This window comes from Brachyhypopomus gauderio, chromosome 7 (assembly GCF_052324685.1).
Source record: "Brachyhypopomus gauderio isolate BG-103 chromosome 7, BGAUD_0.2, whole genome shotgun sequence".
Lineage (NCBI taxonomy): Eukaryota > Metazoa > Chordata > Actinopteri > Gymnotiformes > Hypopomidae > Brachyhypopomus > Brachyhypopomus gauderio.
Genome location: NC_135217.1, coordinates 155,311 through 177,500, shown reverse-complemented (window position 1 = coordinate 177,500; position 22,190 = coordinate 155,311). Strand labels below are relative to the sequence as shown.

The 22,190-nt window shown below is 47.8% G+C and overlaps 60 non-coding genes across 60 annotated transcripts; 3 read left to right on the top strand and 57 right to left on the bottom strand.

The window, feature by feature from the left end:
- Positions 1-511: 511 nt before the first annotated feature.
- trnat-agu (transfer RNA threonine (anticodon AGU)) lies at positions 512-585 on the top strand. The gene has a single exon. It is a non-coding gene; the product is annotated as a tRNA-Thr (tRNA).
- Positions 586-665: 80 nt separating this feature from the next.
- On the top strand, positions 666-755 carry trnar-ucu (transfer RNA arginine (anticodon UCU)). The gene is given in 2 exon segments: positions 666-702; positions 720-755. It is a non-coding gene; the product is annotated as a tRNA-Arg (tRNA).
- A 227-nt stretch (positions 756-982) lies between these two features.
- trnar-ucu (transfer RNA arginine (anticodon UCU)) lies at positions 983-1,072 on the top strand. The gene is given in 2 exon segments: positions 983-1,019; positions 1,037-1,072. It is a non-coding gene; the product is annotated as a tRNA-Arg (tRNA).
- A 389-nt stretch (positions 1,073-1,461) lies between these two features.
- Positions 1,462-1,551, bottom strand: trnar-ucu (transfer RNA arginine (anticodon UCU)). Its single transcript is given in 2 exon segments — positions 1,462-1,497; positions 1,515-1,551. It is a non-coding gene; the product is annotated as a tRNA-Arg (tRNA).
- An 80-nt stretch (positions 1,552-1,631) lies between these two features.
- On the bottom strand, positions 1,632-1,705 carry trnat-agu (transfer RNA threonine (anticodon AGU)). The gene has a single exon. It is a non-coding gene; the product is annotated as a tRNA-Thr (tRNA).
- A 73-nt stretch (positions 1,706-1,778) lies between these two features.
- trnar-ucu (transfer RNA arginine (anticodon UCU)) lies at positions 1,779-1,868 on the bottom strand. The gene is given in 2 exon segments: positions 1,779-1,814; positions 1,832-1,868. It is a non-coding gene; the product is annotated as a tRNA-Arg (tRNA).
- Positions 1,869-1,948: 80 nt separating this feature from the next.
- Positions 1,949-2,022, bottom strand: trnat-agu (transfer RNA threonine (anticodon AGU)). The gene has a single exon. It is a non-coding gene; the product is annotated as a tRNA-Thr (tRNA).
- Positions 2,023-2,095: 73 nt separating this feature from the next.
- On the bottom strand, positions 2,096-2,185 carry trnar-ucu (transfer RNA arginine (anticodon UCU)). The gene is given in 2 exon segments: positions 2,096-2,131; positions 2,149-2,185. It is a non-coding gene; the product is annotated as a tRNA-Arg (tRNA).
- A 397-nt stretch (positions 2,186-2,582) lies between these two features.
- On the bottom strand, positions 2,583-2,656 carry trnat-agu (transfer RNA threonine (anticodon AGU)). Its single transcript has one exon. It is a non-coding gene; the product is annotated as a tRNA-Thr (tRNA).
- A 243-nt stretch (positions 2,657-2,899) lies between these two features.
- Positions 2,900-2,973, bottom strand: trnat-agu (transfer RNA threonine (anticodon AGU)). The gene has a single exon. It is a non-coding gene; the product is annotated as a tRNA-Thr (tRNA).
- Positions 2,974-3,046: 73 nt separating this feature from the next.
- Positions 3,047-3,136, bottom strand: trnar-ucu (transfer RNA arginine (anticodon UCU)). Its single transcript is given in 2 exon segments — positions 3,047-3,082; positions 3,100-3,136. It is a non-coding gene; the product is annotated as a tRNA-Arg (tRNA).
- Positions 3,137-3,986: 850 nt separating this feature from the next.
- trnat-agu (transfer RNA threonine (anticodon AGU)) lies at positions 3,987-4,060 on the bottom strand. Its single transcript has one exon. It is a non-coding gene; the product is annotated as a tRNA-Thr (tRNA).
- Positions 4,061-4,450: 390 nt separating this feature from the next.
- Positions 4,451-4,540, bottom strand: trnar-ucu (transfer RNA arginine (anticodon UCU)). The gene is given in 2 exon segments: positions 4,451-4,486; positions 4,504-4,540. It is a non-coding gene; the product is annotated as a tRNA-Arg (tRNA).
- Positions 4,541-5,399: 859 nt separating this feature from the next.
- Positions 5,400-5,489, bottom strand: trnar-ucu (transfer RNA arginine (anticodon UCU)). Its single transcript is given in 2 exon segments — positions 5,400-5,435; positions 5,453-5,489. It is a non-coding gene; the product is annotated as a tRNA-Arg (tRNA).
- A 1,417-nt stretch (positions 5,490-6,906) lies between these two features.
- trnar-ucu (transfer RNA arginine (anticodon UCU)) lies at positions 6,907-6,996 on the bottom strand. Its single transcript is given in 2 exon segments — positions 6,907-6,942; positions 6,960-6,996. It is a non-coding gene; the product is annotated as a tRNA-Arg (tRNA).
- Positions 6,997-7,472: 476 nt separating this feature from the next.
- Positions 7,473-7,562, bottom strand: trnar-ucu (transfer RNA arginine (anticodon UCU)). The gene is given in 2 exon segments: positions 7,473-7,508; positions 7,526-7,562. It is a non-coding gene; the product is annotated as a tRNA-Arg (tRNA).
- Positions 7,563-7,789: 227 nt separating this feature from the next.
- On the bottom strand, positions 7,790-7,879 carry trnar-ucu (transfer RNA arginine (anticodon UCU)). The gene is given in 2 exon segments: positions 7,790-7,825; positions 7,843-7,879. It is a non-coding gene; the product is annotated as a tRNA-Arg (tRNA).
- Positions 7,880-8,467: 588 nt separating this feature from the next.
- On the bottom strand, positions 8,468-8,541 carry trnat-agu (transfer RNA threonine (anticodon AGU)). Its single transcript has one exon. It is a non-coding gene; the product is annotated as a tRNA-Thr (tRNA).
- A 243-nt stretch (positions 8,542-8,784) lies between these two features.
- On the bottom strand, positions 8,785-8,858 carry trnat-agu (transfer RNA threonine (anticodon AGU)). Its single transcript has one exon. It is a non-coding gene; the product is annotated as a tRNA-Thr (tRNA).
- Positions 8,859-9,020: 162 nt separating this feature from the next.
- On the bottom strand, positions 9,021-9,094 carry trnat-agu (transfer RNA threonine (anticodon AGU)). Its single transcript has one exon. It is a non-coding gene; the product is annotated as a tRNA-Thr (tRNA).
- Positions 9,095-9,337: 243 nt separating this feature from the next.
- On the bottom strand, positions 9,338-9,411 carry trnat-agu (transfer RNA threonine (anticodon AGU)). Its single transcript has one exon. It is a non-coding gene; the product is annotated as a tRNA-Thr (tRNA).
- A 243-nt stretch (positions 9,412-9,654) lies between these two features.
- Positions 9,655-9,728, bottom strand: trnat-agu (transfer RNA threonine (anticodon AGU)). The gene has a single exon. It is a non-coding gene; the product is annotated as a tRNA-Thr (tRNA).
- Positions 9,729-9,971: 243 nt separating this feature from the next.
- On the bottom strand, positions 9,972-10,045 carry trnat-agu (transfer RNA threonine (anticodon AGU)). The gene has a single exon. It is a non-coding gene; the product is annotated as a tRNA-Thr (tRNA).
- Positions 10,046-10,288: 243 nt separating this feature from the next.
- On the bottom strand, positions 10,289-10,362 carry trnat-agu (transfer RNA threonine (anticodon AGU)). The gene has a single exon. It is a non-coding gene; the product is annotated as a tRNA-Thr (tRNA).
- Positions 10,363-10,922: 560 nt separating this feature from the next.
- trnat-agu (transfer RNA threonine (anticodon AGU)) lies at positions 10,923-10,996 on the bottom strand. The gene has a single exon. It is a non-coding gene; the product is annotated as a tRNA-Thr (tRNA).
- A 73-nt stretch (positions 10,997-11,069) lies between these two features.
- trnar-ucu (transfer RNA arginine (anticodon UCU)) lies at positions 11,070-11,159 on the bottom strand. The gene is given in 2 exon segments: positions 11,070-11,105; positions 11,123-11,159. It is a non-coding gene; the product is annotated as a tRNA-Arg (tRNA).
- Positions 11,160-11,239: 80 nt separating this feature from the next.
- On the bottom strand, positions 11,240-11,313 carry trnat-agu (transfer RNA threonine (anticodon AGU)). Its single transcript has one exon. It is a non-coding gene; the product is annotated as a tRNA-Thr (tRNA).
- A 358-nt stretch (positions 11,314-11,671) lies between these two features.
- Positions 11,672-11,745, bottom strand: trnat-agu (transfer RNA threonine (anticodon AGU)). Its single transcript has one exon. It is a non-coding gene; the product is annotated as a tRNA-Thr (tRNA).
- A 243-nt stretch (positions 11,746-11,988) lies between these two features.
- trnat-agu (transfer RNA threonine (anticodon AGU)) lies at positions 11,989-12,062 on the bottom strand. The gene has a single exon. It is a non-coding gene; the product is annotated as a tRNA-Thr (tRNA).
- A 162-nt stretch (positions 12,063-12,224) lies between these two features.
- Positions 12,225-12,298, bottom strand: trnat-agu (transfer RNA threonine (anticodon AGU)). The gene has a single exon. It is a non-coding gene; the product is annotated as a tRNA-Thr (tRNA).
- A 242-nt stretch (positions 12,299-12,540) lies between these two features.
- On the bottom strand, positions 12,541-12,614 carry trnat-agu (transfer RNA threonine (anticodon AGU)). The gene has a single exon. It is a non-coding gene; the product is annotated as a tRNA-Thr (tRNA).
- A 434-nt stretch (positions 12,615-13,048) lies between these two features.
- trnat-agu (transfer RNA threonine (anticodon AGU)) lies at positions 13,049-13,122 on the bottom strand. Its single transcript has one exon. It is a non-coding gene; the product is annotated as a tRNA-Thr (tRNA).
- Positions 13,123-13,365: 243 nt separating this feature from the next.
- On the bottom strand, positions 13,366-13,439 carry trnat-agu (transfer RNA threonine (anticodon AGU)). Its single transcript has one exon. It is a non-coding gene; the product is annotated as a tRNA-Thr (tRNA).
- A 162-nt stretch (positions 13,440-13,601) lies between these two features.
- On the bottom strand, positions 13,602-13,675 carry trnat-agu (transfer RNA threonine (anticodon AGU)). The gene has a single exon. It is a non-coding gene; the product is annotated as a tRNA-Thr (tRNA).
- Positions 13,676-13,917: 242 nt separating this feature from the next.
- trnat-agu (transfer RNA threonine (anticodon AGU)) lies at positions 13,918-13,991 on the bottom strand. Its single transcript has one exon. It is a non-coding gene; the product is annotated as a tRNA-Thr (tRNA).
- A 243-nt stretch (positions 13,992-14,234) lies between these two features.
- trnat-agu (transfer RNA threonine (anticodon AGU)) lies at positions 14,235-14,308 on the bottom strand. Its single transcript has one exon. It is a non-coding gene; the product is annotated as a tRNA-Thr (tRNA).
- Positions 14,309-14,551: 243 nt separating this feature from the next.
- On the bottom strand, positions 14,552-14,625 carry trnat-agu (transfer RNA threonine (anticodon AGU)). The gene has a single exon. It is a non-coding gene; the product is annotated as a tRNA-Thr (tRNA).
- Positions 14,626-14,868: 243 nt separating this feature from the next.
- trnat-agu (transfer RNA threonine (anticodon AGU)) lies at positions 14,869-14,942 on the bottom strand. The gene has a single exon. It is a non-coding gene; the product is annotated as a tRNA-Thr (tRNA).
- Positions 14,943-15,502: 560 nt separating this feature from the next.
- Positions 15,503-15,576, bottom strand: trnat-agu (transfer RNA threonine (anticodon AGU)). Its single transcript has one exon. It is a non-coding gene; the product is annotated as a tRNA-Thr (tRNA).
- Positions 15,577-15,818: 242 nt separating this feature from the next.
- trnat-agu (transfer RNA threonine (anticodon AGU)) lies at positions 15,819-15,892 on the bottom strand. The gene has a single exon. It is a non-coding gene; the product is annotated as a tRNA-Thr (tRNA).
- Positions 15,893-16,135: 243 nt separating this feature from the next.
- trnat-agu (transfer RNA threonine (anticodon AGU)) lies at positions 16,136-16,209 on the bottom strand. Its single transcript has one exon. It is a non-coding gene; the product is annotated as a tRNA-Thr (tRNA).
- A 243-nt stretch (positions 16,210-16,452) lies between these two features.
- trnat-agu (transfer RNA threonine (anticodon AGU)) lies at positions 16,453-16,526 on the bottom strand. Its single transcript has one exon. It is a non-coding gene; the product is annotated as a tRNA-Thr (tRNA).
- A 243-nt stretch (positions 16,527-16,769) lies between these two features.
- trnat-agu (transfer RNA threonine (anticodon AGU)) lies at positions 16,770-16,843 on the bottom strand. The gene has a single exon. It is a non-coding gene; the product is annotated as a tRNA-Thr (tRNA).
- A 243-nt stretch (positions 16,844-17,086) lies between these two features.
- On the bottom strand, positions 17,087-17,160 carry trnat-agu (transfer RNA threonine (anticodon AGU)). Its single transcript has one exon. It is a non-coding gene; the product is annotated as a tRNA-Thr (tRNA).
- A 73-nt stretch (positions 17,161-17,233) lies between these two features.
- trnar-ucu (transfer RNA arginine (anticodon UCU)) lies at positions 17,234-17,323 on the bottom strand. The gene is given in 2 exon segments: positions 17,234-17,269; positions 17,287-17,323. It is a non-coding gene; the product is annotated as a tRNA-Arg (tRNA).
- A 544-nt stretch (positions 17,324-17,867) lies between these two features.
- trnar-ucu (transfer RNA arginine (anticodon UCU)) lies at positions 17,868-17,957 on the bottom strand. The gene is given in 2 exon segments: positions 17,868-17,903; positions 17,921-17,957. It is a non-coding gene; the product is annotated as a tRNA-Arg (tRNA).
- Positions 17,958-18,037: 80 nt separating this feature from the next.
- trnat-agu (transfer RNA threonine (anticodon AGU)) lies at positions 18,038-18,111 on the bottom strand. Its single transcript has one exon. It is a non-coding gene; the product is annotated as a tRNA-Thr (tRNA).
- A 243-nt stretch (positions 18,112-18,354) lies between these two features.
- trnat-agu (transfer RNA threonine (anticodon AGU)) lies at positions 18,355-18,428 on the bottom strand. The gene has a single exon. It is a non-coding gene; the product is annotated as a tRNA-Thr (tRNA).
- Positions 18,429-18,671: 243 nt separating this feature from the next.
- Positions 18,672-18,745, bottom strand: trnat-agu (transfer RNA threonine (anticodon AGU)). The gene has a single exon. It is a non-coding gene; the product is annotated as a tRNA-Thr (tRNA).
- Positions 18,746-18,907: 162 nt separating this feature from the next.
- On the bottom strand, positions 18,908-18,981 carry trnat-agu (transfer RNA threonine (anticodon AGU)). Its single transcript has one exon. It is a non-coding gene; the product is annotated as a tRNA-Thr (tRNA).
- A 242-nt stretch (positions 18,982-19,223) lies between these two features.
- Positions 19,224-19,297, bottom strand: trnat-agu (transfer RNA threonine (anticodon AGU)). Its single transcript has one exon. It is a non-coding gene; the product is annotated as a tRNA-Thr (tRNA).
- Positions 19,298-19,540: 243 nt separating this feature from the next.
- Positions 19,541-19,614, bottom strand: trnat-agu (transfer RNA threonine (anticodon AGU)). Its single transcript has one exon. It is a non-coding gene; the product is annotated as a tRNA-Thr (tRNA).
- A 243-nt stretch (positions 19,615-19,857) lies between these two features.
- Positions 19,858-19,931, bottom strand: trnat-agu (transfer RNA threonine (anticodon AGU)). The gene has a single exon. It is a non-coding gene; the product is annotated as a tRNA-Thr (tRNA).
- Positions 19,932-20,174: 243 nt separating this feature from the next.
- Positions 20,175-20,248, bottom strand: trnat-agu (transfer RNA threonine (anticodon AGU)). The gene has a single exon. It is a non-coding gene; the product is annotated as a tRNA-Thr (tRNA).
- A 243-nt stretch (positions 20,249-20,491) lies between these two features.
- trnat-agu (transfer RNA threonine (anticodon AGU)) lies at positions 20,492-20,565 on the bottom strand. Its single transcript has one exon. It is a non-coding gene; the product is annotated as a tRNA-Thr (tRNA).
- Positions 20,566-20,808: 243 nt separating this feature from the next.
- trnat-agu (transfer RNA threonine (anticodon AGU)) lies at positions 20,809-20,882 on the bottom strand. Its single transcript has one exon. It is a non-coding gene; the product is annotated as a tRNA-Thr (tRNA).
- A 243-nt stretch (positions 20,883-21,125) lies between these two features.
- trnat-agu (transfer RNA threonine (anticodon AGU)) lies at positions 21,126-21,199 on the bottom strand. Its single transcript has one exon. It is a non-coding gene; the product is annotated as a tRNA-Thr (tRNA).
- Positions 21,200-21,442: 243 nt separating this feature from the next.
- On the bottom strand, positions 21,443-21,516 carry trnat-agu (transfer RNA threonine (anticodon AGU)). Its single transcript has one exon. It is a non-coding gene; the product is annotated as a tRNA-Thr (tRNA).
- A 243-nt stretch (positions 21,517-21,759) lies between these two features.
- trnat-agu (transfer RNA threonine (anticodon AGU)) lies at positions 21,760-21,833 on the bottom strand. The gene has a single exon. It is a non-coding gene; the product is annotated as a tRNA-Thr (tRNA).
- Positions 21,834-22,076: 243 nt separating this feature from the next.
- Positions 22,077-22,150, bottom strand: trnat-agu (transfer RNA threonine (anticodon AGU)). The gene has a single exon. It is a non-coding gene; the product is annotated as a tRNA-Thr (tRNA).
- Positions 22,151-22,190: the final 40 nt, after the last annotated feature.

Sequence of the window (22,190 nt, the reverse complement as noted above, 5' to 3'; positions counted from 1 at the left end):
TCCTGGGTTCAAATCCTAGCGGTGCCTTTCTATTATGTAAGCAGTTGTTAGGTCATGACATTCAGCCTCATGCTGAAGAGCAACTGTCAAAACTTTAGCACATACTGTGCTCTGTGGCGCAATGGATAGTGCATTGGACTTCTAGACGCTGGTGTGTGGCCATTCAAAGGTTGTGGGTTCGAGTCCCACCAGAGTCGTTTTTTCTTTGAAAACAACAAAATTCATCGCTCCTCACTAATGACACCAATCCACAGTAAACAGCCATGGCGTGGCGCCGTGGCTTAGCTGATCATAGCGCCTGTCTAGTAAACAGGAAGTCCTGGGTTCAAATCCCAGCGGTGCCTTTCCTTTATGTAAGCAGTTGTTAGGGCATGACATTTAGCCTCCTGCTGAAGAGCAACTGTCAAAACTTTAACACATACTGGGCTCTGTGGCGCAATGGATAGCGCATTAGACTTCTAGACGCAGGTGTGTGGCCATTCAAAGGTTGTGGGTTCGAGTCCCATGGCGCGGCGCCGTGGCTTAGCTGGTCATAGCGCCTGTCTAGTAAACAGGAAGTCCTGGGTTCAAATCCCAGCGGTGCCTTTCTATTATGTAAGCAGTTGTTAGGTCATGACATTTAGCCTCCTGCTGAAGAGCAACTGTCAAAACTTTAACACATACTGGGCTCTGTGGCGCAATGGATAGCGCATTGGACTTCTAGACGCAGGTGTGTGGCCATTCAAAGGTTGTGGGTTCGAGTCCCACCAGAGTCGTTTTTTCTTTGAAAACAACAAAATTCATCGCTCCTCACTAATGACACCAATCCACAGTAAACAGCCATGGCGTGGCGCCGTGGCTTAGCTGGTCATAGCACCTGTCTAGTAAACAGGAAGTCCTGGGTTCAAGTCCCAGCGGTGCCTTTCCTTTATGTAAGCAGTTGTTAGGTCATGACATTTAGCCTCCTGCTGAAGAGCAACTGTCAAAACTTTAACACATACTGGGCTCTGTGGCGCAATGGATAGCGCATTGGACTTCTAGATGCAGGTGTGTGGCCATTCAAAGGTTGTGGGTTCGAGTCCCACCAGAGTCATTTTTTCTTTGAAAACAACAAAATTCATCGCTCCTCACTAATGGATGAATTTTGTTGTTTTCAAAGAAAAAATGACTCTGGTGGGACTTAAGCCCACAACCTTTGAATGGCCACACACCTGCGTCTAGAAGTCCAATGCGCTATCCATTGCGCCACAGAGCCCAGTATGTGTTAAAGTTTTGACAGTTGCTCTTCAGCAGGAGGCTAAATGTCATGACCTAACAACTGCTTACATAAAGGAAAGGCACCGCTGGGATTTGAACCCAGGACTTCCTGTTTACTAGACAGGCGCTATGACCAGCTAAGCCACGACGCCGCGCCATGGCTTTTTACTGTGCATTGGTGTCATTAGTGAGGAGCGATGAATTTTGTTGTTTTCAAAGAAAAAATGACTCTGGTGGGACTCGAACCCACAACCTTTGAATGGCCACACACCTGCGTCTAGAAGTCCAATGCGCTCTCCATTGCGCCACAGAGCCCAGTATGTGTTAAAGTTTTGACAGTTGCTCTTCAGCATGAGGCTGAATGTCATGACCTAACAACTGCTTACATAATGGAAAGGCACCGCTGGGATTTGAACCCAGGACTTCCTGTTTACTAGACAGGCGCTATGACCAGCTAAGCCACGGCGCCACGCAATGGCTTTTTACTGTGGATTGGTGTCATTAGTGAGGAGCGATGAATTTTGTTGTTTTCAAAGCAAAAACGACTCTGGTGGGACTCGAACCCACAACCTTTGAATGGCCACACACCTGCGTCTAGAAGTCCAATGCGCTATCCATTGCGCCACAGAGCCCAGTATGTGTTAAAGTTTTGACAGTTGCTCTTCAGCATGAGGCTGAATGTCATGACCTAACAACTGCTTACATAATAGAAAGGCACCGCTGGGATTTGAACCCAGGACTTCCTGTTTACTAGACAGGCGCTATGACCAGCTAAGCCACGGCGCCACGCAATGGCTTTTTACTGTGGATTGGTGTCATTAGTGAGGAGCGATGAATTTTGTTGTTTTCAAAGCAAAAACGACTCTGGTGGGACTCGAACCCACAACCTTTGAATGGCCACACACCTGCGTCTAGAAGTCCAATGCGCTATCCATTGCGCCACAGAGCCCAGTATATGTTAAAGTTTTGACAGTTGCTCTTCAGCATGAGGCTGAATGTCATGACCTAACAACTGCTTACATAATAGAAAGGCACCGCTGGGATTTGAACCCAGGACTTCCTGTTTACTCGACAGGCGCTATGACCAGCTAAGCCACGGCGCCACGCCATGGCTTTTTACTGTGGATTGGTGTCATTAGTGAGGAGCGATGAATTTTGTTGTTTTCAAAGAAAAAATGACTCTGGGGGGACTCGAACCCACAACCTTTGAATGGCCACACACCTGCGTCTAAAAGTCCAATGCGCTATCCATTGCGCCACAGAGCCCAGTATGTGTTAAAGTTTTGACAGTTGCTCTTCAGCAGGAGGCTAAATGTCATGCCCTAACAACTGCTTACATAAAGGAAAGGCACCGCTGGGATTTGAACCCAGGACTTCCTGTTTACTAGACAGGCGCTATGACCAGCTAAGCCACGGCGCCACGCAATGGCTTTTTACTGTGGATTGGTGTCATTAGTGAGGAGCGATGAATTTTGTTGTTTTCAAAGCAAAAACGACTCTGGTGGGACTCGAACCCACAACCTTTGAATGGCCACACACCTGCGTCTAGAAGTCCAATGCGCTATCCATTGCACCACAGAGCCCAGTATGTGTTAAAGTTTTGACAGTTGCTCTTCAGCATGAGGCTGAATGTCATGACCTAACAACTGCTTACATAATAGAAAGGCACCGCTGGGATTTGAACCCAGGACTTCCTGTTTACTAGACAGGCGCTATGACCAGCTAAGCCACGGCGCCACGCCATGGCTTTTTACTGTGGATTGGTGTCATTAGTGAGGAGCGATGAATTTTGTTGTTTTCAAAGAAAAAACGACTCTGGTGGGACTCGAACCCACAACCTTTGAATGGCCACACACCTGCGTCTAGAAGTCCAATGCGCTATCCATTGCGCCACAGAGCCCAGTATGTGTTAAAGTTTTGACAGTTGCTCTTCAGCAGGAGGCTAAATGTCATGACCTAAAAACTGCTTACATAAAGGAAAGGCACCGCTGGGATTTGAACCCAGGACTTCCTGTTTACTAGACAGGCGCTATGACCAGCTAAGCCACGGCTCCGCGCCATGGCTTTTTACTGTGCATTGGTGTCATTAGTGAGGAGCGATGAATTTTGTTGTTTTCAAAGAAAAAATGACTCTGGTGGGACTTAAGCCCACAACCTTTGAATGGCCACACACCTGCGTCTAGAAGTCCAATGCGCTATCCATTGCGCCACAGAGCCCAGTATGTGTTAAAGTTTTGACAGTTGCTCTTCAGCAGGAGGCTAAATGTCATGACCTAACAACTGCTTACATAAAGGAAAGGCACCGCTGGGATTTGAACCCAGGACTTCCTGTTTACTAGACAGGCGCTATGACCAGCTAAGCCACGACGCCGCGCCATGGCTTTTTACTGTGCATTGGTATCATTAGTGAGGAGCGATGAATTTTGTTGTTTTCAAAGAAAAAATGACTCTGGTGGGACTCGAACCCACAACCTTTGAATGGCCACACACCTTCTATTACATAATAGAAAGGCACCGCTGGGATTTGAACCCAGGACTTCCTGTTTACTAGACAGGCGCTATGACCAGCTAAGCTACGGCGCCGCGCCATGGGACTCGAACCCACAACCTTTGAATGGCCACACACCTGCGTCTAGAAGTCCAATGCGCTATCCATTGCGCCACAGAGCCCAGTATGTGTTAAAGTTTTGACAGTTGCTCTTCAGCATGAGGCTGAATGTCATGACCTAACAACTGCTTACATAATAGAAAGGCACCGCTGGGATTTGAACCCAGGACTTCCTGTTTACTAGACAGGCGCTATGACCAGCTAAGCCACGGCGCCACGCCATGGCTTTTTACTGTGGATTGGTGTCATTAGTGAGGAGCGATGAATTTTGTTGTTTTCAAAGAAAAAATGACTCTGGTGGGACTTAAGCCCACAACCTTTGAATGGCCACACACCTGCGTCTAGAAGTCCAATGCGCTATCCATTGCGCCACAGAGCCCAGTATGTGTTAAAGTTTTGACAGTTGCTCTTCAGCAGGAGGCTAAATGTCATGACCTAACAACTGCTTACATAAAGGAAAGGCACCGCTGGGATTTGAATTCAGGACTTCCTGTTTACTAGACAGGCGCTATGACCAGCTAAGCCACGACGCCGCGCCATGGCTTTTTACTGTGCATTGGTGTCATTAGTGAGGAGCGATGAATTTTGTTGTTTTCAAAGAAAAAATGACTCTGGTGGGACTCGAACCCACAACCTTTGAATGGCCACACACCTGCGTCTAGAAGTCCAATGCGCTATCCATTGCGCCACAGAGCCCAGTATGTGTTAAAGTTTTGACAGTTGCTCTTCAGCATGAGGCTGAATGTCATGACCTAACAACTGCTTACATAATGGAAAGGCACCGCTGGGATTGGAACCCAGGACTTCCTCTTTACTAGACAGGCGATATGACCAGCTAAGCCACGGCGCCACGCCATGGCTTTTTACTGTGGATTGGTGTCATTAGTGAGGAGCGATGAATTTTGTTGTTTTCAAAGAAAAAACGACTCTGGGGGGACTCGAACCCACAACCTTTGAATGGCCACACCTGCGTCTAGAAGTCCAATGTGCAATCCATTGCGCCACAGAGCCCAGTATGTGTTAAAATTTTGACAGTTGCTCTTCAGCATGAGGCTGAATGTCATGACCTAACAACTGCTTACATAATAGAAAGGCACCGCTGGGATTTGAACCCAGGACTTCCTGTTTACTAGACAGGCGCTATGACCAGCTAAGCCATGGCGCCGCGCCATGGCTTTTGACTGTGCATTGGTGTCATTAGTGAGGAGCGATGAATTTTGTTGTTTTCAAAGAAAAAATGACTCTGGTGGGACTTAAGCCCACAACCTTTGAATGGCCACACACCTGCGTCTAGAAGTCCAATGCGCTATCCATTGCGCCACAGAGCCCAGTATGTGTTAAAGTTTTGACAGTTGCTCTTCAGCAGGAGGCTAAATGTCATGACCTAACAACTGCTTACATAAAGGAAAGGCACCGCTGGGATTTGAACCCAGGACTTCCTGTTTACTAGACAGGCGCTATGACCAGCTAAGCCACGACGCCGCGCCATGACTTTTTACTGTGGATTGGTGTCATTAGTGAGGAGCGATGAATTTTGTTGTTTTCAAAGAAAAAATGACTCTGGTGGGACTCGAACCCACAACCTTTGAATGGCCACACACCTGCGTCTAGAAGTCCAATGCGCTATCCATTGCGCCACAGAGCCCAGTATGTGTTAAAGTTTTGACAGTTGCTCTTCAGCATGAGGCTGAATGTCATGACCTAACAACTGCTTACATAATTGAAAGGAACCGCTGGGATTTGAACCCAGGACTTCCTGTTTACTAGACAGGCGCTATGACCAGCTAAGCCATGGCGCCGCGCCATGGGACTCGAACCCACAACCTTTGAATGGCCACACACCTGCGTCTAGAAGTCTAATGCGCTATCCATTGCGCCACAGAGCCCAGTATGTGTTAAAGTTTTGACAGTTGCTCTTCAGCAGGAGGCTGAATGTCATGACCTAACAACTGCTTACATAATAGAAAGGCACCGCTGGGATTTGAACCCAGGACTTCCTGTTTACTAGACAGGCGCTATGACCAGCTAAGCCATGGCGCCACGCCATGGCTTTTTACTGTGGATTGGTGTCATTAGTGAGGAGCGATGAATTTTGTTGTTTTCAAAGAAAGAACGACTCTGGGGGGACTCGAACCCACAACCTTTGAATGGCCACACCTGCGTCTAGAAGTCCAATGTGCTATCCATTGCGCCACAGAGCCCAGTATGTGTTAAAATTTTGACAGTTGCTCTTCAGCATGAGGCTGAATGTCATGACCTAACAACTGCTTACATAATAGAAAGGCACAGCTGGGATTTGAACCCAGGACTTCCTGTTTACTAGACAGGCGCTATGACCAGCTAAGCCACGGCGCCGCGCCATGGCTTTTGACTGTGCATTGGTGTCATTAGTGAGGAGCGATGAATTTTGTTGTTTTCAAAGAAAAAATGACTCTGGTGGGACTTAAGCCCACAACCTTTGAATGGCCACACACCTGCGTCTAGAAGTCCAATGCGCTATCCATTGCGCCACAGAGCCCAGTATGTGTTAAAGTTTTGACAGTTGCTCTTCAGCAGGAGGCTAAATGTCATGACCTAACAACTGCTTACATAAAGGAAAGGCACCGCTGGGATTTGAACCCAGGACTTCCTGTTTACTAGACAGGCGCTATGACCAGCTAAGCCACAACGCCGCGCCATGGCTTTTTACTGTGGATTGGTGTCATTAGTGAGGAGCGATGAATTTTGTTGTTTTCAAAGAAAAAATGACTCTGGTGGGACTCGAACCCAAAACCTTTGAATGGCCACACACCTGCGTCTAGAAGTCCAATGCGCTATCCATTGCGCCACAGAGCCCAGTATGTGTTAAAGTTTTGACAGTTGCTCTTCAGCATGAGGCTGAATGTCATGACCTAACAACTGCTTACATAATAGAAAGGCACCGCTGGGATTTGAACCCAGGACTTCCTGTTTACTAGACAGGCGCTATGACCAGCTAAGCCACGGAGCCTCGCCATGGCTTTTTACTGTGGATTGGTGTCATTAGTGAGGAGCGATGAATTTTGTTGTTTTCAAAGAAAAAATGACTCTGGTGGGACTCGAACCCACAACCTTTGAATGGCCACACACCTGCGTCTAGAAGTCCAATGCGCTATCCATTGCGCCACAGAGCCCAGTATGTGTTAAAGTTTTGACAGTTGCTCTTCAGCATGAGGCTGAATGTCATGACAGGCGCTATGACCAGCTAAGCCACGGCGCCGCGCCATGGCTTTTGACTGTGCATTGGTGTCATTAGTGAGGAGCGATGAATTTTGTTGTTTTCAAAGAAAAAATGACTCTGGTGGGACTTAAGCCCACAACCTTTGAATGGCCACACACCTGCGTCTAGAAGTCCAATGCGCTATCCATTGCGCCACAGAGCCAAGTATGTGTTAAAGTTTTGACAGTTGCTCTTCAGCAGGAGGCTAAATGTCATGACCTAACAACTGCTTACATAAAGGAAAGGCACCGCTGGGATTTGAACCCAGGACTTCCTGTTTACTAGACAGGCGCTATGACCAGCTAAGCCACAACGCCGCGCCATGGCTTTTTACTGTGGATTGGTGTCATTAGTGAGGAGCGATGAATTTTGTTGTTTTCAAAGAAAAAATGACTCAGGTGGGACTCGAACCCACAACCTTTGAATGGCCACACACCTGCGTCTAGAAGTCCAATGCGCTATCCATTGCGCCACAGAGCCCAGTATGTGTTAAAGTTTTGACAGTTGCTCTTCAGCATGAGGCTGAATGTCATGACCTAACAACTGCTTACATAATAGAAAGGCACCGCTGGGATTTGAACCCAGGACTTCCTGTTTACTAGACAGGCGCTATGACCAGCTAAGCCACGGAGCCTCGCCATGGCTTTTTACTGTGGATTGGTGTCATTAGTGAGGAGCGATGAATTTTGTTGTTTTCAAAGAAAAAATGACTCTGGTGGGACTCGAACCCACAACCTTTGAATGGCCACACACCTGCGTCTAGAAGTCCAATGCGCTATCCATTGCGCCACAGAGCCCAGTATGTGTTAAAGTTTTGACAGTTGCTCTTCAGCAGGAGGCTAAATGTCATGACCTAAAAACTGCTTACATAAAGGAAAGGCACAGCTGGGATTTGAACCCAGGACTTCCTGTTTACTAGACAGGCGCTATGACCAGCTAAGCCACGGCGCCGCGCCCTGGCTTTTGACTGTGCATTGGTGTCATTAGTGAGGAGCGATGAATTTTGTTGTTTTCAAAGAAAAAATGACTCTGGTGGGACTTAAGCCCACAACCTTTGAATGGCCACACACCTGCGTCTAGAAGTCCAATGCGCTATCCATTGCGCCACAGAGCCCAGTATGTGTTAAAGTTTTGACAGTTGCTCTTCAGCATGAGGCTGAATGTCATGACCTAACAACTGGTTACATAATAGAAAGGCACCGCTGGGATTTGAACCCAGGACTTCCTTCCTCGAACCCACAACCTTTGAATGGCCACACACCTGCGTCTAGAAGTCCAATGCGCTATCCATTGCTCCACAGAGCCCAGTATGTGTTAAAGTTTTGACAGTTGCTCTTCAGCATGAGGCTGAATGTCATGACCTAACAACTGCTTACATAATAGAAAGGCACCGCTGGGATTTGAACCCAGGACTTCCTGTTTACTAGACAGGCGCTATGACCAGCTAAGCCACGGCGCCACGCCATGGCTTTTTACTGTGGATTGGTGTCATTAGTGAGGAGCGATGAATTTTGTTGTTTTCAAAGAAAAAACGACTCTGGTGGTACTCGAACCCACAACCTTTGAATGGCCACACACCTGCGTCTAGAAGTCCAATGCGCTATCCATTGCGCCACAGAGCCCAGTATGTGTTAAAGTTTTGACAGTTGCTCTTCAGCATGAGGCTGAATGTCATGACCTAACAACTGCTTACATAATAGAAAGGCACCGCTGGGATTTGAACCCAGGACTTCCTGTTTACTAGACAGGCGCTATGACCAGCTAAGCCACGGCGCCGCGGGACTCGAACCCACAACCTTTGAATGGCCACACACCTGCGTCTAGAAGTCCAATGCGCTATCCATTGCGCCACAGAGCCCAGTATGTGTTAAAGTTTTGACAGTTGCTCTTCAGCAGGAGGCTAAATGTCATGACCTAACAACTGCTTACATAAAGGAAAGGCACCGCTGGGATTTGAACCCAGGACTTCCTGTTTACTAGACAGGCGCTATGACCAGCTAAGCCACGGCGCCACGCCATGGCTTTTTACTGTGCATTGGTGTCATTAGTGAGGAGCGATGAATTTTGTTGTTTTCAAAGAAAAAATGACTCGGGTGGGACTCGAACCCAAAACCTTTGAATGGCCACACACCTGTGTCTAGAAGTCCAATGCGCTATCCATTGCGCCACAAAGCCCAGTTTGTGTTAAAGTTTTGACAGTTGCTCTTCAGCATGAGGCTGAATGTCATGACCTAACAACTGCTTACATAAAGGAAAGGCACCGCTGGGATTTGAACCCAGGACTTCCTGTTTACTAGACAGGCGCTATGACCAGCTAAGCCACGGCGCCGCGCCATGGCTTTTTACTGTGCATTGGTGTCAATAGTGAGGAGCGATGAATTTTGTTGTTTTCAAAGAAAAAACGACTCTGGTGGTACTCGAACCCACAACCTTTGAATGGCCACACACCTGCGTCTAGAAGTCCAATGCGCTATCCATTGCGCCACAGAGCCCAGTATGTGTTAAAGTTTTGACAGTTGCTCTTCAGCAGGAGGCTAAATGTCATGACCTAACAACTGCTTACATAAAGGAAAGGCACCGCTGGGATTTGAACCCAGGACTTCCTGTTTACTAGACAGGCGCTATGACCAGCTAAGCCACGGCGCCGCGCCATGGCTTTTTACTGTGCATTGGTGTCATTAGTGAGGAGCGATGAATTTTGTTGTTTTCAAAGAAAAAATGACTCGGGTGGGACTCGAACCCACAACCTTTGAATGGCCACACACCTGCGTCTAGAAGTCCAATGCGCTATCCATTGCGCCACAAAGCCCAGTTTGTGTTAAAGTTTTGACAGTTGCTCTTCAGCATGAGGCTGAATGTCATGACCTAACAACTGCTTACATAAAGGAAAGGCACCGCTGGGATTTGAACCCAGGACTTCCTGTTTACTAGACAGGCGCTATGACCAGCTAAGCCACGGCGCCGCGCCATGGCTTTTTACTGTGCATTGGTGTCAATAGTGAGGAGCGATGAATTTTGTTGTTTTCAAAGAAAAAACGACTCTGGTGGTACTCGAACCCACAACCTTTGAATGGCCACACACCTGCGTCTAGAAGTCCAATGCGCTATCCATTGCGCCACAGAGCCCAGTATGTGTTAAAGTTTTGACAGTTGCTCTTCAGCAGGAGGCTAAATGTCATGACCTAACAACTGCTTACATAAAGGAAAGGCACCGCTGGGATTTGAACCCAGGACTTCCTGTTTACTAGACAGGCGCTATGACCAGCTAAGCCACGGCGCCGCGCCATGGCTTTTTACTGTGCATTGGTGTCATTAGTGAGGAGCGATGAATTTTGTTGTTTTCAAAGAAAAAACGACTCTGGTGGTACTCGAACCCACAACCTTTGAATGGCCACACACCTGCGTCTAGAAGTCCAATGCGCTATCCATTGCGCCACAGAGCCCAGTATGTGTTAAAGTTTTGACAGTTGCTCTTCAGCATGAGGCTGAATGTCATGACCTAACAACTGCTTACATAATAGAAAGGCACAGCTGGGATTTGAACCCAGGACTTCCTGTTTACTAGACAGGCGCTATGACCAGCTAAGCCACGGCGCCACGCCATGGCTTTTTACTGTGGATTGGTGTCATTAGTGAGGAGCGATGAATTTTGTTGTTTTCAAAGAAAAAACAACTCTGGTGGTACTCGAACCCACAACATTTGAATGGCCACACACCTGCGTCTAGAAGTCCAATGCGCTATCCATTGCGCCACAGAGCCCAGTATGTGTTAAAGTTTTGACAGTTGCTCTTCAGCATGAGGCTGAATGTCATGACCTAACAACTGCTTACATAATAGAAAGGCACCGCTGGGATTTGAACCCAGGACTTCCTGTTTACTAGACAGGCGCTATAACCAGCTAAGCCACGGCGCCGCGCCATGGCTTTTTACTGTGCATTGGTGTCATTAGTGAGGAGCGATGAATTTTGTTGTTTTCAAAGCAAAAACGACTCTGGTGGGACTCGAACCCACAACCTTTGAATGGCCACACACCTGCGTCTAGAAGTCCAATGCGCTATCCATTGCGCCACAGAGCCCAGTATGTGTTAAAGTTTTGACAGTTGCTCTTCAGCATGAGGCTGAATGTCATGACCTAACAACTGCTTACATAATAGAAAGGCACCGCTGGGATTTGAACCCAGGACTTCCTGTTTACTAGACAGGCGCTATGACCAGCTAAGCCACGGCGCCGCGCCATGGGACTCGAACCCACAACCTTTGAATGGCCACACACCTGCGTCTAGAAGTCCAATGCTCTATCCATTGCGCCACAGAGCCCAGTATGTGTTAAAGTTTTGACAGTTGCTCTTCAGCATGAGGCTGAATGTCATGACCTAACAACTGGTTACATAATAGAAAGGCACCGCTGGGATTTGAACCCAGGACTTCCTTCCTCGAACCCACAACCTTTGAATGGCCACACACCTGCGTCTAGAAGTCCAATGCGCTATCCATTGCTCCACAGAGCCCAGTATGTGTTAAAGTTTTGACAGTTGCTCTTCAGCATGAGGCTGAATGTCATGACCTAACAACTGCTTACATAATAGAAAGGCACCGCTGGGATTTGAACCCAGGACTTCCTGTTTACTAGACAGGCGCTATGACCAGCTAAGCCACGGCGCCACGCCATGGCTTTTTACTGTGGATTGGTGTCATTAGTGAGGAGCGATGAATTTTGTTGTTTTCAAAGAAAAAACGACTCTGGTGGTACTCGAACCCACAACCTTTGAATGGCCACACACCTGCGTCTAGAAGTCCAATGCGCTATCCATTGCGCCACAGAGCCCAGTATGTGTTAAAGTTTTGACAGTTGCTCTTCAGCATGAGGCTGAATGTCATGACCTAACAACTGCTTACATAATAGAAAGGCACCGCTGGGATTTGAACCCAGGACTTCCTGTTTACTAGACAGGCGCTATGACCAGCTAAGCCACGGCGCCGCGGGACTCGAACCCACAACCTTTGAATGGCCACACACCTGCGTCTAGAAGTCCAATGCGCTATCCATTGCGCCACAGAGCCCAGTATGTGTTAAAGTTTTGACAGTTGCTCTTCAGCAGGAGGCTAAATGTCATGACCTAACAACTGCTTACATAAAGGAAAGGCACCGCTGGGATTTGAACCCAGGACTTCCTGTTTACTAGACAGGCGCTATGACCAGCTAAGCCACGGCGCCACGCCATGGCTTTTTACTGTGCATTGGTGTCATTAGTGAGGAGCGATGAATTTTGTTGTTTTCAAAGAAAAAAGACTCGGGTGGGACTCGAACCCACAACCTTTGAATGGCCACACACCTGCGTCTAGAAGTCCAATGCGCTATCCATTGCGCCACAAAGCCCAGTTTGTGTTAAAGTTTTGACAGTTGCTCTTCAGCATGAGGCTGAATGTCATGACCTAACAACTGCTTACATAAAGGAAAGGCACCGCTGGGATTTGAACCCAGGACTTCCTGTTTACTAGACAGGCGCTATGACCAGCTAAGCCACGGCGCCGCGCCATGGCTTTTTACTGTGCATTGGTGTCAATAGTGAGGAGCGATGAATTTTGTTGTTTTCAAAGAAAAAACGACTCTGGTGGTACTCGAACCCACAACCTTTGAATGGCCACACACCTGCGTCTAGAAGTCCAATGCGCTATCCATTGCGCCACAGAGCCCAGTATGTGTTAAAGTTTTGACAGTTGCTCTTCAGCATGAGGCTGAATGTCATGACCTAACAACTGGTTACATAATAGAAAGGCACCGCTGGGATTTGAACCCAGGACTTCCTTCCTCGAACCCACAACCTTTGAATGGCCACACACCTGCGTCTAGAAGTCCAATGCGCTATCCATTGCTCCACAGAGCCCAGTATGTGTTAAAGTTTTGACAGTTGCTCTTCAGCATGAGGCTGAATGTCATGACCTAACAACTGCTTACATAATAGAAAGGCACCGCTGGGATTTGAACCCAGGACTTCCTGTTTACTAGACAGGCGCTATGACCAGCTAAGCCACGGCGCCACGCCATGGCTTTTTACTGTGGATTGGTGTCATTAGTGAGGAGCGATGAATTTTGTTGTTTTCAAAGAAAAAACGACTCTGGTGGTACTCGAACCCACAACCTTTGAATGGCCACACACCTGCGTCTAGAAGTCCAATGCGCTATCCATTGCGCCACAGAGCCCAGTATGTGTTAAAGTTTTGACAGTTGCTCTTCAGCATGAGGCTGAATGTCATGACCTAACAACTGCTTACATAATAGAAAGGCACCGCTGGGATTTGAACCCAGGACTTCCTGTTTACTAGACAGGCGCTATGACCAGCTAAGCCACGGCGCCGCGGGACTCGAACCCACAACCTTTGAATGGCCACACACCTGCGTCTAGAAGTCCAATGCGCTATCCATTGCGCCACAGAGCCCAGTATGTGTTAAAGTTTTGACAGTTGCTCTTCAGCAGGAGGCTAAATGTCATGACCTAACAACTGCTTACATAAAGGAAAGGCACCGCTGGGATTTGAACCCAGGACTTCCTGTTTACTAGACAGGCGCTATGACCAGCTAAGCCACGGCGCCACGCCATGGCTTTTTACTGTGCATTGGTGTCATTAGTGAGGAGCGATGAATTTTGTTGTTTTCAAAGAAAAAAGACTCGGGTGGGACTCGAACCCACAACCTTTGAATGGCCACACACCTGCGTCTAGAAGTCCAATGCGCTATCCATTGCGCCACAAAGCCCAGTTTGTGTTAAAGTTTTGACAGTTGCTCTTCAGCATGAGGCTGAATGTCATGACCTAACAACTGCTTACATAAAGGAAAGGCACCGCTGGGATTTGAACCCAGGACTTCCTGTTTACTAGACAGGCGCTATGACCAGCTAAGCCACGGCGCCGCGCCATGGCTTTTTACTGTGCATTGGTGTCAATAGTGAGGAGCGATGAATTTTGTTGTTTTCAAAGAAAAAACGACTCTGGTGGTACTCGAACCCACAACCTTTGAATGGCCACACACCTGCGTCTAGAAGTCCAATGCGCTATCCATTGCGCCACAGAGCCCAGTATGTGTTAAAGTTTTGACAGTTGCTCTTCAGCAGGAGGCTAAATGTCATGACCTAACAACTGCTTACATAAAGGAAAGGCACCGCTGGGATTTGAACCCAGGACTTCCTGTTTACTAGACAGGCGCTATGACCAGCTAAGCCACGGCGCCGCGCCATGGCTTTTTACTGTGCATTGGTGTCATTAGTGAGGAGCGATGAATTTTGTTGTTTTCAAAGAAAAAACGACTCTGGTGGTACTCGAACCCACAACCTTTGAATGGCCACACACCTGCGTCTAGAAGTCCAATGCGCTATCCATTGCGCCACAGAGCCCAGTATGTGTTAAAGTTTTGACAGTTGCTCTTCAGCATGAGGCTGAATGTCATGACCTAACAACTGCTTACATAATAGAAAGGCACCGCTGGGATTTGAACCCAGGACTTCCTGTTTACTAGACAGGCGCTATGACCAGCTAAGCCACGGCGCCACGCCATGGCTTTTTACTGTGGATTGGTGTCATTAGTGAGGAGCGATGAATTTTGTTGTTTTCAAAGAAAAAACGACTCTGGTGGTACTCGAACCCACAACATTTGAATGGCCACACACCTGCGTCTAGAAGTCCAATGCGCTATCCATTGCGCCACAGAGCCCAGTATGTGTTAAAGTTTTGACAGTTGCTCTTCAGCATGAGGCTGAATGTCATGACCTAACAACTGCTTACATAATAGAAAGGCACCGCTGGGATTTGAACCCAGGACTTCCTGTTTACTAGACAGGCGCTATGACCAGCTAAGCCACGGCGCCGCGCCATGGCTTTTTACTGTGCATTGGTGTCATTAGTGAGGAGCGATGAATTTTGTTGTTTTCAAAGAAAAAATGACTCGGGTGGGACTCGAACCCACAACCTTTGAATGGCCACACACCTGCGTCTAGAAGTCCAATGCGCTATCCATTGCGCCACAAAGCCCAGTTTGTGTTAAAGTTTTGACAGTTGCTCTTCAGCATGAGGCTGAATGTCATGACCTAACAACTGCTTACATAAAGGAAAGGCACCACTGGGATTTGAACCCAGGACTTCCTGTTTACTAGACAGGCGCTATGACCAGCTAAGCCACGGCGCCGCCCCATGGCTTTTTACTGTGCATTGGTGTCATTAGTGAGGAGCGATGAATTTTGTTGTTTTCAAAGAAAAAATGACTCTGGTGGTACTCGAACCCACAACCTTTGAATGGCCACACACCTGCGTCTAGAAGTCCAATGCGCTATCCATTGCGCCACAGAGCCCAGTATGTGTTAAAGTTTTGACAGTTGCTCTTCAGCAGGAGGCTAAATGTCATGACCTAACAACTGCTTACATAAAGGAAAGGCACCGCTGGGATTTGAACCCAGGACTTCCTGTTTACTAGACAGGCGCTATGACCAGCTAAGCCACGGCGCCACGCCATGGCTTTTTACTGTGCATTGGTGTCATTAGTGAGGAGCGATGAATTTTGTTGTTTTCAAAGAAAAAAGACTCGGGTGGGACTCGAACCCACAACCTTTGAATGGCCACACACCTGCGTCTAGAAGTCCAATGCGCTATCCATTGCGCCACAAAGCCCAGTTTGTGTTAAAGTTTTGACAGTTGCTCTTCAGCATGAGGCTGAATGTCATGACCTAACAACTGCTTACATAAAGGAAAGGCACCGCTGGGATTTGAACCCAGGACTTCCTGTTTACTAGACAGGCGCTATGACCAGCTAAGCCACGGCGCCGCGCCATGGCTTTTTACTGTGCATTGGTGTCAATAGTGAGGAGCGATGAATTTTGTTGTTTTCAAAGAAAAAACGACTCTGGTGGTACTCGAACCCACAACCTTTGAATGGCCACACACCTGCGTCTAGAAGTCCAATGCGCTATCCATTGCGCCACAGAGCCCAGTATGTGTTAAAGTTTTGACAGTTGCTCTTCAGCAGGAGGCTAAATGTCATGACCTAACAACTGCTTACATAAAGGAAAGGCACCGCTGGGATTTGAACCCAGGACTTCCTGTTTACTAGACAGGCGCTATGACCAGCTAAGCCACGGCGCCGCGCCATGGCTTTTTACTGTGCATTGGTGTCATTAGTGAGGAGCGATGAATTTTGTTGTTTTCAAAGAAAAAACGACTCTGGTGGTACTCGAACCCACAACCTTTGAATGGCCACACACCTGCGTCTAGAAGTCCAATGCGCTATCCATTGCGCCACAGAGCCCAGTATGTGTTAAAGTTTTGACAGTTGCTCTTCAGCATGAGGCTGAATGTCATGACCTAACAACTGCTTACATAATAGAAAGGCACCGCTGGGATTTGAACCCAGGACTTCCTGTTTACTAGACAGGCGCTATGACCAGCTAAGCCACGGCGCCGCGCCATGGCTTTTTACTGTGCATTGGTGTCATTAGTGAGGAGCGATGAATTTTGTTGTTTTCAAAGAAAAAATGACTCGGGTGGGACTCGAACCCACAACCTTTGAATGGCCACACACCTGCGTCTAGAAGTCCAATGCGCTATCCATTGCGCCACAAAGCCCAGTTTGTGTTAAAGTTTTGACAGTTGCTCTTCAGCATGAGGCTGAATGTCATGACCTAACAACTGCTTACATAAAGGAAAGGCACCGCTGGGATTTGAACCCAGGACTTCCTGTTTACTAGACAGGCGCTATGACCAGCTAAGCCACGGCGCCGCCCCATGGCTTTTTACTGTGCATTGGTGTCATTAGTGAGGAGCGATGAATTTTGTTGTTTTCAAAGAAAAAATGACTCTGGTGGTACTCGAACCCACAACCTTTGAATGGCCACACACCTGCGTCTAGAAGTCCAATGCGCTATCCATTGCGCCACAGAGCCCAGTATGTATTAAAGTTTTGACAGTTGCTCTTCAGCATGAGGCTGAATGTCATGACCTAACAACTGCTTACATAATAGAAAGGCACCGCTGGGATTTGAACCCAGGACTTCCTGTTTACTAGACAGGCGCTATGACCAGCTAAGCCACGGCGCCACGCCATGGCTTTTTACTGTGGATTGGTGTCATTAGTGAGGAGCGATGAATTTTGTTGTTTTCAAAGCAAAAACGACTCTGGTGGGACTCGAACCCACAACCTTTGAATGGCCACACACCTGCGTCTAGAAGTCCAATGCGCTATCCATTGCGCCACAGAGCCCAGTATGTATTAAAGTTTTGACAGTTGCTCTTCAGCAGGAGGCTAAATGTCATGACCTAACAACTGCTTACATAAAGGAAAGGCACCGCTGGGATTTGAACCCAGGACTTCCTGTTTACTAGAGAGGCGCTATGACCAGCTAAGCCACGGCGCCGCGCCATGGCTTTTTACTGTGCATTGGTGTCATTAGTGAGGAGCGATGAATTTTGTTGTTTTCAAAGAAAAAACGACTCTGGTGGTACTCGAACCCACAACCTTTGAATGGCCACACACCTGCGTCTAGAAGTCCAATGCGCTATCCATTGCTCCACAGAGCCCAGTATGTGTTAAAGTTTTGACAGTTGCTCTTCAGCATGAGGCTGAATGTCATGACCTAACAACTGCTTACATAATAGAAAGGCACCGCTGGAATTTGAACCCAGGACTTCCTGTTTACTAGACAGGCGCTATGACCAGCTAATCCACGGCGCCACGCCATGGCTTTTTACTGTGGATTGGTGTCATTAGTGAGGAGCGATGAATTTTGTTGTTTTCAAAGCAAAAACGACTCTGGTGGGACTCGAACCCACAACCTTTGAATGGCCACACACCTGCGTCTAGAAGTCCAATGCGCTATCCATTGCGCCACAGAGCCCAGTATGTGTTCAAGTTTTGACAGTTGCTCTTCAGCAGGAGGCTAAATGTCATGACCTAACAACTGCTTACATAAAGGAAAGGCACCGCTGGGATTTGAACCCAGGACTTCCTGTTTACTAGACAGGCGCTATGACCAGCTAAGCCACGGCGCCGCGCCATGGCTTTTTACTGTGCATTGGTGTCATTAGTGAGGAGCGATGAATTTTGTTGTTTTCAAAGAAAAAATGACTCGGGTGGGACTCGAACCCACAACCTTTGAATGGCCACACACCTGCGTCTAGAAGTCCAATGCGCTATCCATTGCGCCACAAAGCCCAGTTTGTGTTAAAGTTTTGACAGTTGCTCTTCAGCATGAGGCTGAATGTCATGACCTAACAACTGCCTACATAAAGGAAAGGCACCGCTGGGATTTGAACCCAGGACTTCCTGTTTACTAGACAGGCGCTATGACCAGCTAAGCCACGGCGCCGCGCCATGGCTTTTTACTGTGCATTGGTGTCATTAGTGAGGAGCGATGAATTTTGTTGTTTTCAAAGAAAAAACGACTCTGGTGGTACTCGAACCCACAACCTTTGAATGGCCACACACCTGCGTCTAGAAGTCCAATGCGCTATCCATTGCGCCACAGAGCCCAGTATGTGTTAAAGTTTTGACAGTTGCTCTTCAGCATGAGGCTGAATGTCATGACCTAACAACTGCTTACATAAAGGAAAGGCACCGCTGGGATTTGAACCCAGGACTTCCTGTTTACTAGACAGGCGCTATGACCAGCTAAGCCACGGCGCCGCGGGACTCGAACCCACAACCTTTGAATGGCCACACACCTGCATCTAGAAGTCCAATGCGCTATCCATTGCGCCACGGAGCCCAGTATGTGTTAAAGTTTTGACAGTTGCTCTTCAGCAGGAGGCTAAATGTCATGACCTAACAACTGCTTACATAAAGGAAAGGCACCGCTGGGATTTGAACCCAGGACTTCCTGTTTACTAGACAGGCGCTATGACCAGCTAAGCCACGGCGCCACGCCATGGCTTTTTACTGTGCATTGGTGTCATTAGTGAGGAGCGATGAATTTTGTTGTTTTCAAAGAAAAAAGACTCGGGTGGGACTCGAACCCACAACCTTTGAATGGCCACACACCTGCGTCTAGAAGTCCAATGCGCTATCCATTGCGCCACAAAGCCCAGTTTGTGTTAAAGTTTTGACAGTTGCTCTTCAGCATGAGGCTGAATGTCATGACCTAACAACTGCTTACATAAAGGAAAGGCACCGCTGGGATTTGAACCCAGGACTTCCTGTTTACTAGACAGGCGCTATGACCAGCTAAGCCACGGCGCCGCGCCATGGCTTTTTACTGTGCATTGGTGTCAATAGTGAGGAGCGATGAATTTTGTTGTTTTCAAAGAAAAAACGACTCTGGTGGTACTCAAACCCACAACCTTTGAATGGCCACACACCTGCGTCTAGAAGTCCAATGCGCTATCCATTGCGCCACAGAGCCCAGTATGTGTTAAAGTTTTGACAGTTGCTCTTCAGCAGGAGGCTAAATGTCATGACCTAACAACTGCTTACATAAAGGAAAGGCACCGCTGGGATTTGAACCCAGGACTTCCTGTTTACTAGACAGGCGCTATGACCAGCTAAGCCACGGCGCCGCGCCATGGCTTTTTACTGTGCATTGGTGTCATTAGTGAGGAGCGATGAATTTTGTTGTTTTCAAAGAAAAAACGACTCTGGTGGTACTCGAACCCACAACCTTTGAATGGCCACACACCTGCGTCTAGAAGTCCAATGCGCTATCCATTGCGCCACAGAGCCCAGTATGTGTTAAAGTTTTGACAGTTGCTCTTCAGCATGAGGCTGAATGTCATGACCTAACAACTGCTTACATAATAGAAAGGCACCGCTGGGATTTGAACCCAGGACTTCCTGTTTACTAGACAGGCGCTATGACCAGCTAAGCCACGGCGCCACGCCATGGCTTTTTACTGTGGATTGGTGTCATTAGTGAGGAGCGATGAATTTTGTTGTTTTCAAAGAAAAAACGACTCTGGTGGTACTCGAACCCACAACATTTGAATGGCCACACACCTGCGTCTAGAAGTCCAATGCGCTATCCATTGCGCCACAGAGCCCAGTATGTGTTAAAGTTTTGACAGTTGCTCTTCAGCATGAGGCTGAATGTCATGACCTAACAACTGCTTACATAATAGAAAGGCACCGCTGGGATTTGAACCCAGGACTTCCTGTTTACTAGACAGGCGCTATGACCAGCTAAGCCACGGCGCCGCGCCATGGCTTTTTACTGTGCATTGGTGTCATTAGTGAGGAGCGATGAATTTTGTTGTTTTCAAAGAAAAAATGACTCGGGTGGGACTCGAACCCACAACCTTTGAATGGCCACACACCTGCGTCTAGAAGTCCAATGCGCTATCCATTGCGCCACAAAGCCCAGTTTGTGTTAAAGTTTTGACAGTTGCTCTTCAGCATGAGGCTGAATGTCATGACCTAACAACTGCTTACATAAAGGAAAGGCACCGCTGGGATTTGAACCCAGGACTTCCTGTTTACTAGACAGGCGCTATGACCAGCTAAGCCACGGCGCCGCCCCATGGCTTTTTACTGTGCATTGGTGTCATTAGTGAGGAGCGATGAATTTTGTTGTTTTCAAAGAAAAAATGACTCTGGTGGTACTCGAACCCACAACCTTTGAATGGCCACACACCTGCGTCTAGAAGTCCAATGCGCTATCCATTGCTCCACAGAGCCCAGTATGTGTTAAAGTTTTGACAGTTGCTCTTCAGCATGAGGCTGAATGTCATGACCTAACAACTGCTTACATAATAGAAAGGCACCGCTGGGATTTGAACCCAGGACTTCCTGTTTACTAGACAGGCGCTATGACCAGCTAAGCCACGGCGCCACGCCATGGCTTTTTACTGTGGATTGGTGTCATTAGTGAGGAGCGATGAATTTTGTTGTTTTCAAAGAAAAAACGACTCTGGTGGTACTCGAACCCACAACATTTGAATGGCCACACACCTGCGTCTAGAAGTCCAATGCGCTATCCATTGCGCCACAGAGCCCAGTATGTGTTAAAGTTTTGACAGTTGCTCTTCAGCATGAGGCTGAATGTCATGACCTAACAACTGCTTACATAATAGAAAGGCACCGCTGGGATTTGAACCCAGGACTTCCTGTTTACTAGACAGGCGCTATGACCAGCTAAGCCACGGCGCCGCGCCATGGCTTTTTACTGTGCATTGGTGTCATTAGTGAGGAGCGATGAATTTTGTTGTTTTCAAAGAAAAAATGACTCGGGTGGGACTCGAACCCACAACCTTTGAATGGCCACACACCTGCGTCTAGAAGTCCAATGCGCTATCCATTGCGCCACAAAGCCCAGTTTGTGTTAAAGTTTTGACAGTTGCTCTTCAGCATGAGGCTGAATGTCATGACCTAACAACTGCTTACATAAAGGAAAGGCACCGCTGGGATTTGAACCCAGGACTTCCTGTTTACTAGACAGGCGCTATGACCAGCTAAGCCACGGCGCCGCCCCATGGCTTTTTACTGTGCATTGGTGTCATTAGTGAGGAGCGATGAATTTTGTTGTTTTCAAAGAAAAAATGACTCTGGTGGTACTCGAACCCACAACCTTTGAATGGCCACACACCTGCGTCTAGAAGTCCAATGCGCTATCCATTGCTCCACAGAGCCCAGTATGTGTTAAAGTTTTGACAGTTGCTCTTCAGCATGAGGCTGAATGTCATGACCTAACAACTGCTTACATAATAGAAAGGCACCGCTGGGATTTGAACCCAGGACTTCCTGTTTACTAGACAGGCGCTATGACCAGCTAAGCCACGGCGCCACGCCATGGCTTTTTACTGTGGATTGGTGTCATTAGTGAGGAGCGATGAATTTTGTTGTTTTCAAAGCAAAAACGACTCTGGTGGGACTCGAACCCACAACCTTTGAATGGCCACACACCTGCGTCTAGAAGTAAAATGCGCTATCCATTGCGCCACAGAGCCCAGTATGTATTAAAGTTTTGACAGTTGCTCTTCAGCATGAGGCTGAATGTCATGACCTAACAACTGCTTACATAATAGAAAGGCACCGCTGGGATTTGAACCCAGGACTTCCTGTTTACTAGACAGGCGCTATGACCAGCTAAGCCACGGCGCCGCGCCATGGGACTCGAACCCACAACCTTTGAATGGCCACA